Source organism: Berghia stephanieae, chromosome 10 (genome assembly GCF_034508935.2).
Source record: "Berghia stephanieae isolate SIO BIC M18660-M18661 chromosome 10, UCSD_Bste_1.3, whole genome shotgun sequence".
Classification (NCBI taxonomy): domain Eukaryota; kingdom Metazoa; phylum Mollusca; class Gastropoda; order Nudibranchia; family Aeolidiidae; genus Berghia; species Berghia stephanieae.
Genome location: NC_088369.1, coordinates 6,177,750 through 6,188,944, shown reverse-complemented (window position 1 = coordinate 6,188,944; position 11,195 = coordinate 6,177,750). Strand labels below are relative to the sequence as shown.

General features: G+C 33.7%; 2 long non-coding RNA genes across 2 annotated transcripts in view; one reads left to right on the top strand and one right to left on the bottom strand.

Moving 5' to 3' along the window:
* LOC144956138 (uncharacterized) overlaps positions 1–11,195 on the bottom strand; it is a 95,405-nt gene that overhangs the window by 51,675 nt on the left and 32,535 nt on the right. The gene's annotated exons all lie outside the window — the stretch shown is intronic.
* LOC144955897 (uncharacterized) overlaps positions 1–11,195 on the top strand; it is a 39,362-nt gene that overhangs the window by 3,985 nt on the left and 24,182 nt on the right. The gene's annotated exons all lie outside the window — the stretch shown is intronic.

The following is an 11,195-nucleotide window of genomic DNA, read 5'->3' as shown; positions in this document are numbered from 1 at the left end:
CTCCACCGACATTAAGTGGTTGTTACTTTGAAGGATTAACAAATGTTACTGAAGGAACCGCGGCTATATATCATTGTAATTCTTCTATTCTGATGACAAACATCGGTATTCTCTACGACTCTGAAAATAAGACCTGGCCAAATTTAAATGCAACGTGTTTTGGAGCAATTGGAGCTGAAATTGGGTTGGCTGGTACAGTCTTGAAAATTACAGAAAGGTCGGGGAACTCTACTGTCTTTGACATTGAACCTCTTTGTCAATCTGACGAATACAAATGGAATGACATTATTTGCGATGAAAATGGAAATTGGACCTATTTGACTAAGGTACCAGAAGTAGGATGTGTTTCCACCACTTGTTTTCGTAATGATCGCGCCACTGGCAGGGCTGTGTATAAAGGGACACATTCAAGAAATGATGATGGTGAAGTGTGTAAAAAATGGAATAAGACTAGACCTAAGTGGAACGATGATAAACACTTTTGGGTCGACAACTTTGATGTGGATGCTGCAAGCAACTATTGCCGAGATCCTGACTGCGAACAGTCCCCCTGGTGCTTTTCATCGACTACTCGAACTTGGGGTCTATGTACATATATAACAACATGCCGTATTAAGTTAAGTTGAGATCGATGATAAGTCTCCATTTTGCTGATATGTTGTCTTGTGGTATGACAATCGCTTTCAGATCGATGGTGCTAGGTTGAGCCACGCTCAGCACATGGTTGACTCCTTGGAAAAGGGTCTTAACTCACATTCTCTCACCGTACTCAGGTGTAAAATGAATACCTGGCCGTTATCAGTTGTCTCTGTCGGATACAAATTGTGATATCGCCAAACAAGCGTGATGGTTTGTTCTTCATGTTACTTGTAACTGTTGGTGAGGGACCCTTTGTATAGGGCTCTGAGCAAGTATAATAGATGTTGCGCTTCATAATAGCTCATTTTTTTAATTGTAGACAACTGTGGTTTACCAAATAAATGTGAGCCAATAACTCAAACAGTTATTATGTTTTTTAGATGCTAACAATTTGAAATGGAAGGGAAAACAATATTGAGTTCTGCGGTTGACCAAAACACTCAGAACATTTCGCCAGTCGGAAATAACTTTCCTACTCTCAAAACAGTGTGTGATTGTAAATTACTCATAATATTGACAGGCCAAAAAAAGAAAACAATGATTTAAGTGACGTCAATTTCGTTTTATCAATAGGACTTGGTTTTAATTTAAATGTTTTATTGGTAGAAATACACAATATTATAGTAAATAAACAAGAATTAAATGATTTGTTATTAATGATGATGATGATGATGATGATGATTATGATTATGATGATGATGCTGCTGATGATGATGATGATGATGATGATGATGATGATGATGATGATGATGATGATGATGATGATGATGATAATGATTGTAATGATGATGACGATGATGATGATGATGATAATGATTGTAATGATGATGATGATGATGATGATGATGATGATGATGATGATGATGATGATGATGAGGATGAGGATGATGATGATGATGAGGATGATGATGATGATGATGATGATGATGATGATGATGATGATGATGATGATGATGATGATGATGATGATGATGATGATGATGTTGATGATGATTATGATGATGATGATGCTGGTGATGATGATGATGATGATGATGATGATGATGATGATGATGATGATGATGATAATGATTATGGATGATGATGATGATGATGATGATGATGATGATGATGATGATGATGATGATGATGATGATGATGATGAGATGATGATGACGACGATGATGATGATGATGATGATGATGATGATGATGATGATGATGATGATGATGATGATGATGATGATGATGATGATGATGATGATGATGATGTGATGTGATGATGATGATGATGATGATGATGATGATGATGATGATGATGATGATGATGATGATGATGATGATGATGATGATGATGATGATGATGATGATGATGATGATGATGATGATGATGGATATTATTTTTTGTATTGTACTAAGAGCTTTCGACTCTTCTGTGTTATCTAATCATGAACACATTTAATAGCATGTAGTTGTTAGATTTGACTTAAAATTACCTTGAGGCTATGTTTACCTTTATTCAACAGATATGCAAAAACTGTTTGTATATGTTACACAAGATAATTTGAGATAATGTAATTTTATGTGCTATTTCTTAAAGCATTTAAACGATAAGTCCGTCACAGTAAAGATTGTTCACAATTATCTTATTAAATTTTATTTCATTAAGAACTGAATTCATCTCACTCCAGTTATATTTCGGTAGGCTTAGATAAACTTTACCTTCTAATATTAGATCGTCTTTCCTTTTATAGCCTTCCCTCGAATTAATTTCTAATTAGTGAATACTTTTCGTTCTACATTCTGTCACGTAGCCACTTATTATAAAAGCTGATAGGTCTAACATTCGACACTCACTTTCTCTCCACAATCTATGCCGGACGGCCAGTCACTCTATTCCTATATATATATTGTAAGATTTTTATCTTTTGGGACTTTGTAGATATTATATCTACACCATTAAGACGCCGGAGCTTTTAACTTTGATTGTATAATCTTCAAGGATCAAACCCAAGCCCGCTGTACTACACTATAACCTCTTACCAATTGCCTGGAAGTGGAATTTTACGAGTCCAATCCTGTTATCAGAGGAATAGATCATCCAAGCCCATCAACTGCCTGGAAACGTAAACTTACGAACCTGAGATATTACCATAAGTTACGTAAAATATTCATATCTCTATTTGTAACTGCCACGATCACTGTTTATCTCTTTTAATTAAATTTCATCATTATTTTTATTTCATTGTAAACAAATCGTTAATTGTTTTTCATTTATAGTAACTAGTAAATTCTGGGGCCTCATTCTACATATATCTTTATGCATAGTCGAGTAGCTCTTTACTCACTTGAGACCATGACATTTTGGAGGGGACACATATAAAGAATTGAATTTATTTAGTTACTTATATCTATTTCATCTAACTTTAAAGTTTAAATTGTAAAACTCTTAATTGCCCCACTTGATCATATTTTAATTGAACTCCCTATTTACAGGATTAATTTTTTTTCTTTTTCATTTCTTCATTTAAATGGAATAGCAATTTATCCATTCATTCTTTCATTCAAATTGAATAGCATTTTATTGATTCATTCCTTCATTCATTTATTCATTTATAAATTATTCATTCATTCATTGTTCATTCATTCATCCATTCATTCGTTTATTCACTCATTTATCCAATCATTCATACATTTATTCCTCCCTTCATTCTTTCATTCATACATTATCCATTCATTCATTCATCTATTCACTCAGTTTTCCATTCATTCATTCATTCCTTGTCCACTTTGTTATTATATCACTCATTTCATTTTGTTGTTTGCCCCATTCATGAATTGTTTTCAATATGTTTACATTCCATAACGATTCATTCACCTATCAACCAATCACTCAGTGTTGTGAACACATTTTGTAACTATTGTAAATCTTATGATATTTTATTGTTTTGTATTTCAGACATCACTGTTAAACACTTTTCAATGCCTAATTACAATTGTTGAACAACCATTGAACAAGAGAGAGGTCCCAGCCACGAACTGAGTTGGTAAATATATCCTTCATTATTCTCTTTTACATGAGTTGGGCATCACATAGTAACTATAGACATCGTGATTTGTTTTGCATAGTGATTTGTTTTAAATGCATTTTTGGCATATTACTGTTACCGAAAACCACTTATATATTATGTTCTGAAAAGTGAGTCTTTAAAAACTAAATAATAATAAAAGGAGTCTACTAGCCGTCGTGTTATATTTAGTGATAGATAACTTGGGATTATTTTGGCATCCTATTATTGTTATCACACTCTAGTATATTAGCGTCATTGCGAATAATTGTACACAAACTAACGACGAGTCACACACATTGGTGATACATTTTTCGTAGTAACATAGTTTGGAGTACACGCGATTGACACATTGTTATTGACACAAGTCATAATAACTCCGCATTGTATTGACACATTGCTTTATAAGATATAACGATAAAAGGCATCAAATTCAACATACATAATAAGTTGAAATAAGAGAGAGAGATTTCTAAAAATAGAACAGTTCATTCCAGTAAGTGTAAATAAATAAAACAGTCAGTAACAGTATCCTGTCAATATAAATATATATAAAATATCGTAACTAATTTATTGCAACATGGAAGCATATAAAAGATACTTAAGTCTCGCAAAGGACTTAGAAATACCCCAGGAAAGAATATTTTCATGGTGCGAAGAGAAAGTAAAAGAAGAAAAAGAACATGAAGAAAGAATTCGTAGAGAAGAAAAAGAACACGAAGAAAGAATTCGTAGAGAAGAAAATGAAGAAAGAATTCGTAGAGAAGAAAATGAAGAAAGAATTCGTAGAGAAGAAAAGAACACGAAGAAAGAATACGTAGAGAAGAACGAGAAGAAAGAGTCCAAGAAAGGGAACTAAAAAGACAAATAGCTTTAGCAGAAGAAGAAACCAAAAGGACCCAAATGATGCTGGAAATTGAAAAAACAAAAACCGGTCATGAAAGAAAACATAATAATAGTGATGAATTTTCGTGAAACTTCCACGCATGCCAACATACGATGAACGCTCAGACTGTCTAGAATCCTTCTTACACCGATTCGAAGTTCAGGCTAAAGGTTATCGTTGGCCAGAAAGCAAATGGGCCACAGCCTTGATTAACTGCTTATCTGGAGAACCGCTAAAAGTTTTCTATACCTTAACAACTGAAGATGCAGATGACTATGGAAAAATTAAAGACGCTCTACTAAAAATATTTAGATTAACGGAAGATGGTTACCAGGAAAGGTTTCACACTGCAAAACCGGAAAGTGGAGAAGACTTTAATACATTCGTGAACCGAATTACTCAATTTCTAAATCGGTGGCTTGAGTTGGCAAACGTAAAACAAGACGACTTTGCAGGCCTTTACTATCTCACGCTGAAGAATCGAATCTATCAAGCTTGCAACCCAGATTTAGTCGCATTCTTTAAAGAGAGAAAGCCAGAAAACTTGGACAAATTAAAAATCTACGCAGAAAACTTTAACAGCGCACATCCATTGACACCCCTTAGCAGAACATTGAAGGAACCATACTACGCTGCTGCTGCTCAGAGTCCAGGTACACCTAAAGTTCAATACTCAAATAGAACGAGCCGATCAATCACTCGGAACACCCCAAGTGAAACAGGATGACCATAGTAACAAACCATGGAACAAACAGTTCAATAGAGACCATAGCCGACCCTATCAAAACAAAACAAGAAATAGCACTGACAATAATACTGAGTATAAGAAAACCAACAAACCTATAATTAAATGTCAATATTGTGGAATGAAAGGCCACACAGCAGACAAATGTTACAAAATCGTGGGATATCCAAAAGAAACTGCAAATGCATCACTCCAAACAGGTGTAAACAATCGGACACGAGTAATGTTAGGAGAAAATATAAATGTGTATTGCGTGAAAGGCATGTCACTTTTAACACAAACTCACAAATCAGGATCGCTATTTTTTTGTGAAGGCAAAGCTAATGGAACTGATTGCAAAATATTGAGAGACACAGGATGCAGTACAGTAGGAATAAAAGCATCTTTGATCAATGACGAAGACAAAACTGGAAAAACGGTACAATGCATCACATTCAGTGGCACAGTCGAAACCTTTGAAACAGCTAATGTGTACATAGAAACCCCATACTATACAGGAATAGTGGAATGCTGTATACTTCCCAACCCCGTCGCTGATGTTATTGTTGGCAATATAAAAGGTCTTAAAGACAACCCAACAGATGTAAAAGAATGGTCATTAACCCAAGAAACAGCTTGTCTAGCAGAAACAAGAAAGATGACTAAGACAACAGAGAAGCCAATGACTATTTCTCTAGAACCACAACAATTTGACAGGAACACGTTCATTGAAGAACAGAAAAAGGACCCGACTTTAACTTCATATTTCAATATCGCAAACAAAGGGACGAAATCAAAAGTTGAATACATCATTGAAAAAGATATTCTGTTCAGGTTACATAGGAAAAGAAACAAAATAGCTAAACAACTGGTCACGCCGAGTATTTACAGAAACAAAATCCTTGGAATAGCGCACGATTCAATAACTTCTGGACATCTTGGGAGCTCTTCCACATTGAAGAGAATATCCGAGAATTTCACATGGCCTGGAATTACTAAAGACGTCCGAGAATATGTGAAATCTTGTGACACATGCCAAAGAAGAGTCGCAAAAGGCAGAATACCGAGATTGCCATTAGAGACAACCCCAGTTATTGAAAAAGTTTTTCAAAAAGTTGCAATTGACATTATAGGCCCTTTAACAAAATCAGATAGAAACCATACACACATACTAACACTAGTCGATTACGCAACCAGGTGGCCAGAAGGGATAGCATTGAAATCAACTACATCGGATCACATAGCTGAAGCATTGATGACAATTTTTACTAGAATAGGCATACCAAATGAGATACTGTCGGACAATGGACCCCAATTTACATCACATATGATGCATGAAACCATGAAACTCATGGGAATCCAACACTCATTCACAACTCCCTACCACCCCCAAGCAAATGGTCTTTGTGAAAGATTTAATGGCACTCTAAAGAATATGTTAAGAAAAGTGTCAGCAGAAAAACCAGATGATTGGGACAGATACTTACCAGCAATCCTATTTGCATATAGAGAAATACCCCAAGAATCTACAGGCTACTCCCCATTTGAGTTGATGTATGGACGATCACCTCGCGGCCCGATCAATATAGTAGCCGACATTTGTAAAGGGAATGAGGAGGACAATAACGAAATTATGTTTGCTTACGAATATGTAAGAAACCTGAAAGACAGAATAGAGGACACGTGTAAGCTAGCACAGGAATCCGTCACTAAAAAAGCAGAGAAATACAAGGAATACTCCGATCGAAAAAGCAAGTCAAGAAAATTTGAGATTGGTGACAAAGTACTAATACTCTTACCCGATGACTCGAGTAAACTTTTAGCTTCATGGAAAGGACCATTCAAAATAACAGCAGTAAAATCTAATGTTAATTACGAGATTAAAATTAACAACACAACAAAGACATTCCATGCAAATATGCTAAAAAAGTATTTTGATAGAGACACAGTGTCGCAACCTATGTTTACTAATATCGAAGCTTCAAATGCAGGATCAATCATACCGTTGGTCATGGGACACAGACACCCGAGACAGAAAAACAAACAAAAATCGCACAATTGCAACCACCTAAAACAAAAAAAGAAGTACGCAAAGTACTTGGGCTCCTAAATTTTTACAGGAAATACATTTACAACTTCGCGCACATCGCGACACCGCTAACAAATCTGACAAAGAATGGGTCACCGAACAAAATTGTTTGGACAGAAGCGTGTCAGAATAGCTTTAACCAATTAAAGGCATTACTCTGTTCAGAACCAATTCTTAAATTACCCGACATATCAAAAGAATTTGTTGTAAGAACTGACGCGTCTGATAAGGGCATCGCAGGTGTACTATTACAGGAACATGAGGGAACTCTAATGCCTTGCTTATATGCAAGCAGAAAATTATTGGACAGAGAATCACGATACTCTGTAATAGAGCGTGAAGGACTGGCCATCGTCTTTGCTTTAAAGACATTCAGCAGATATCTTCTGCTAAAAGAGTTTGTGGTCGAAACGGACCATAAACCACTCACGTACATAAGAAATAACAAAATGAATAATAGTAGAGTACTAAGGTGGAGTCTATTTTTGCAAAATTACACTTTCAGTATCTCTCACATACCAGGCTGTGAAAATATTCACGCCGACCTACTTTCTCGATTAGTATAAACACGTGAGAAGGGTATAACTTAACCTCCCATGCATACTGTTAGTTACCTCGCAAATTATGCCAAATCAGAACGCACAAATTCGATAATTTTATTTGTAAACATGATGACCCAACTTAATGTAACATTGAGTATTGTTTGGATATATATACCATACCCATTCATGATTTGGGAAATCTTCTCTTTATCTATCATTGTTATGAATTTTCACTCATTTATGATTAATAATTGAAATGTCAATATTCCATTTACATTTTCATGTATAATAAGTGGCTACGTGACAGAATGTAGAACGAAAAGTATTCACTAATTAGAAATTAATTCGAGGGAAGGCTATAAAAGGAAAGACGATCTAATATTAGAAGGTAAAGTTTATCTAAGCCTACCGAAATATAACTGGAGTGAGATGAATTCAGTTCTTAATGAAATAAAATTTAATAAGATAATTGTGAACAATCTTTACTGTGACAAAGTCCTACAATCAACCTTATATAAAATACGATCATATTTTCTTTATAAGATATTTCTTTTTTAGTTTTGGATCGACTTTTCTGATTTGCAGGTCTGATAACCCAAATGCATTGGGTCTCATTGTTGTAATGGAAATACTTTAAAACGAATGCAAAATATTAATAATAATAATAATAATAATAATAATAATAATAATAATAATAATAATAATAATAATAATAATAATAAAAATATAATAATAATAATAAAAATAATAATAATAATAATAATAATAATAATAATAATAATAATAATAATAATAATAATAATAATAATAATAATAACGAAATTTATTTATATTGCGCCCACTCCTCTATACAATAAAGCTCTAGGCGCATAGCAATAACTTCAATCCATTCAAATTTCGCTCTCTCTATCTCTCTCTCTCTCTCTCTCTCACTAACTCTATCTATCTATCTATCGGTCTCTCTCGCTGTCTAACTCCCTCTCTCTCTCTCTCTCTCTCTCTCTCACACACACACACACACACACACACAAACCTTCCACCATCCAACTATTTAACATATTTAAAAAATAAAGTAATATATATATATATATATATATATATATATATATATATAGATATATATATACATATATACATATACATATCTGTCTGTGATCATCGTCTGCTCAAATAAAATAACTAATAAATTAAGAATTCTCGAAGAATTCTCCATTACATAATTATATACAACAATGTTAACTCAGGCCCATAATCGCGCTCGATTATAGGACCCGTAAATATGACCACATAGTTTTAGAAGTTTTCGAACAAAAGTTAAGACTTAACTACGACAACTATAGTAATTCATCTAATAAAATAAATATAGACTCTCTCTCTGATTCTCGCGGTTTGTCAGCAATGATGAGTGTGGTAATCAACAAACAAACAAGTACAGACAGACACTCTGTGTGTTTGGTACAACCGGAGACACCTTGTGTGAGAATATTTACATAAAGGGGCTTTGCCTCGAGCATGTGTGACGAAATTAAATAAATCAATACATGAAAATATCACAATATCTACGAACGTGCTCAACGCGCTTTCCATTTGATATTTGTCCAACAGCAAATCTTAACATGTAGGGTAAGACATAGGCAATATTACAATTTTGATTTCGACAGAGACAATCTGTTTACGGCCACGAGTAAATATTCTTTTTCAAAGGACTCAACTATCCGCCGCTCAGAGCGAGGCTCGAAGCCATGACCTTCCTATACCAAGGTGAGTGTCATACAATGATAAACGGAGCAGTTTGTGATTTGACCTTTGACATTGTGGGGTTTCATCTTTTATTTATGTTTAAATGATTCACCTAACAACATCTAGATTGAGATTTCTTTTGTACATTTTTTATACCGTCGGTAATGTGTTGACCAATACATTTGTTTATTTTATATTTTACCATTGATTACCAGAATTAACCTTTGCGTCAATGTCTTTTGCAATTTTTTGCCTTTCGAGGGTTGTTTTGGTAGTGGTGGTGGTATGTGAGGGGGGGGGGGTCTGGTGTGTTTGTCTCTTTTTCGATTATATGTATTCCTTAAATTGTGTGGACTAAATTAATGTGTATTTTTATACTATCAATCTCTTTAACAATTTTGTGTTTATTTACATCTTACCATTAATTGACATTTATAAGGTTGGGGTCCAAATTCGACACCCTGTGACTTTTTTTTTTGGTGTGTTTTCTTGATAGAATTGGCACTCGTTTTGTTTTCAAGCTCTCGACGTCCGATTTGTGCCATCAAATTGATAAATGATTTTTCTTTAAGGGGCGGTTTAGGTCATTAGAAAAATATAATTACCTACATTGGGCGGTTTTAACCGTTCTGTATCGTGATTATAGGTTAAAAAATATTCTTGGTGAAAAATTTTAATTATCTGCATATATAATCACTTTGTGATCTAATTTGAGGGTCTGGCATAAAAATATTATAATCTTGTGACAAACGTTCCTCAAAAACTAATGAAGGAATGACCTCCATATTCTTCCCTCTTATCAACATGTAAGAGAGTAAGCTTATACAAGAGGTTATCTATGAATTTTGGTGCAGGGTGGTCAATTGTTACAGCAAATGGGCTTAATGGGCCATGGATACACAAGAAATGTATATTGTTGCGGTGTTAACATCTATTAAAGTTTTTGTGAGGCTCGAATTTTGAAGTGAAAATTGTGAACAGATAGGAAAATAGTTTTATTTGGGAAAGAAAATGAACATCAAATTTGAAGGTGAAGTAGTGTAATTATTTTGTATTGAAATATGAAAAAAATATTGAAATTATAGATGATTCCTAAAATTCTGACAAAAGACGATATTTAAAAAATAGATAAATATACTAAATAATATTTAAATTAAGAGTCACAGATAGAAAAGGAAATTTTTAAAAATATAGATATATAGGGCAATATATTATATTTAAAAAGTGAAAACAATATATTATAGAACGGCAAAATAATAATAATAATAATAATAACGCATTAATGCTATACATATTTTATTTAATTAAAAAGAAGAGAGGGAGAGATGAAAATAAAAATTGCAGAATTTAAATGAATATTTTAGTGCGTTTTATTTTTCAAAATAAATGAAAATGCGTTTACTTACAATGAAGCGTTTCGGAATAGATCTTTGAATATTAATTTGTACCGTTAATAGCAATGTTTTGTTAATATCAGTAACAAAGATGTGTTGATTTTTATTTCAATTTTTGTATGTTTCTGTTGGAAT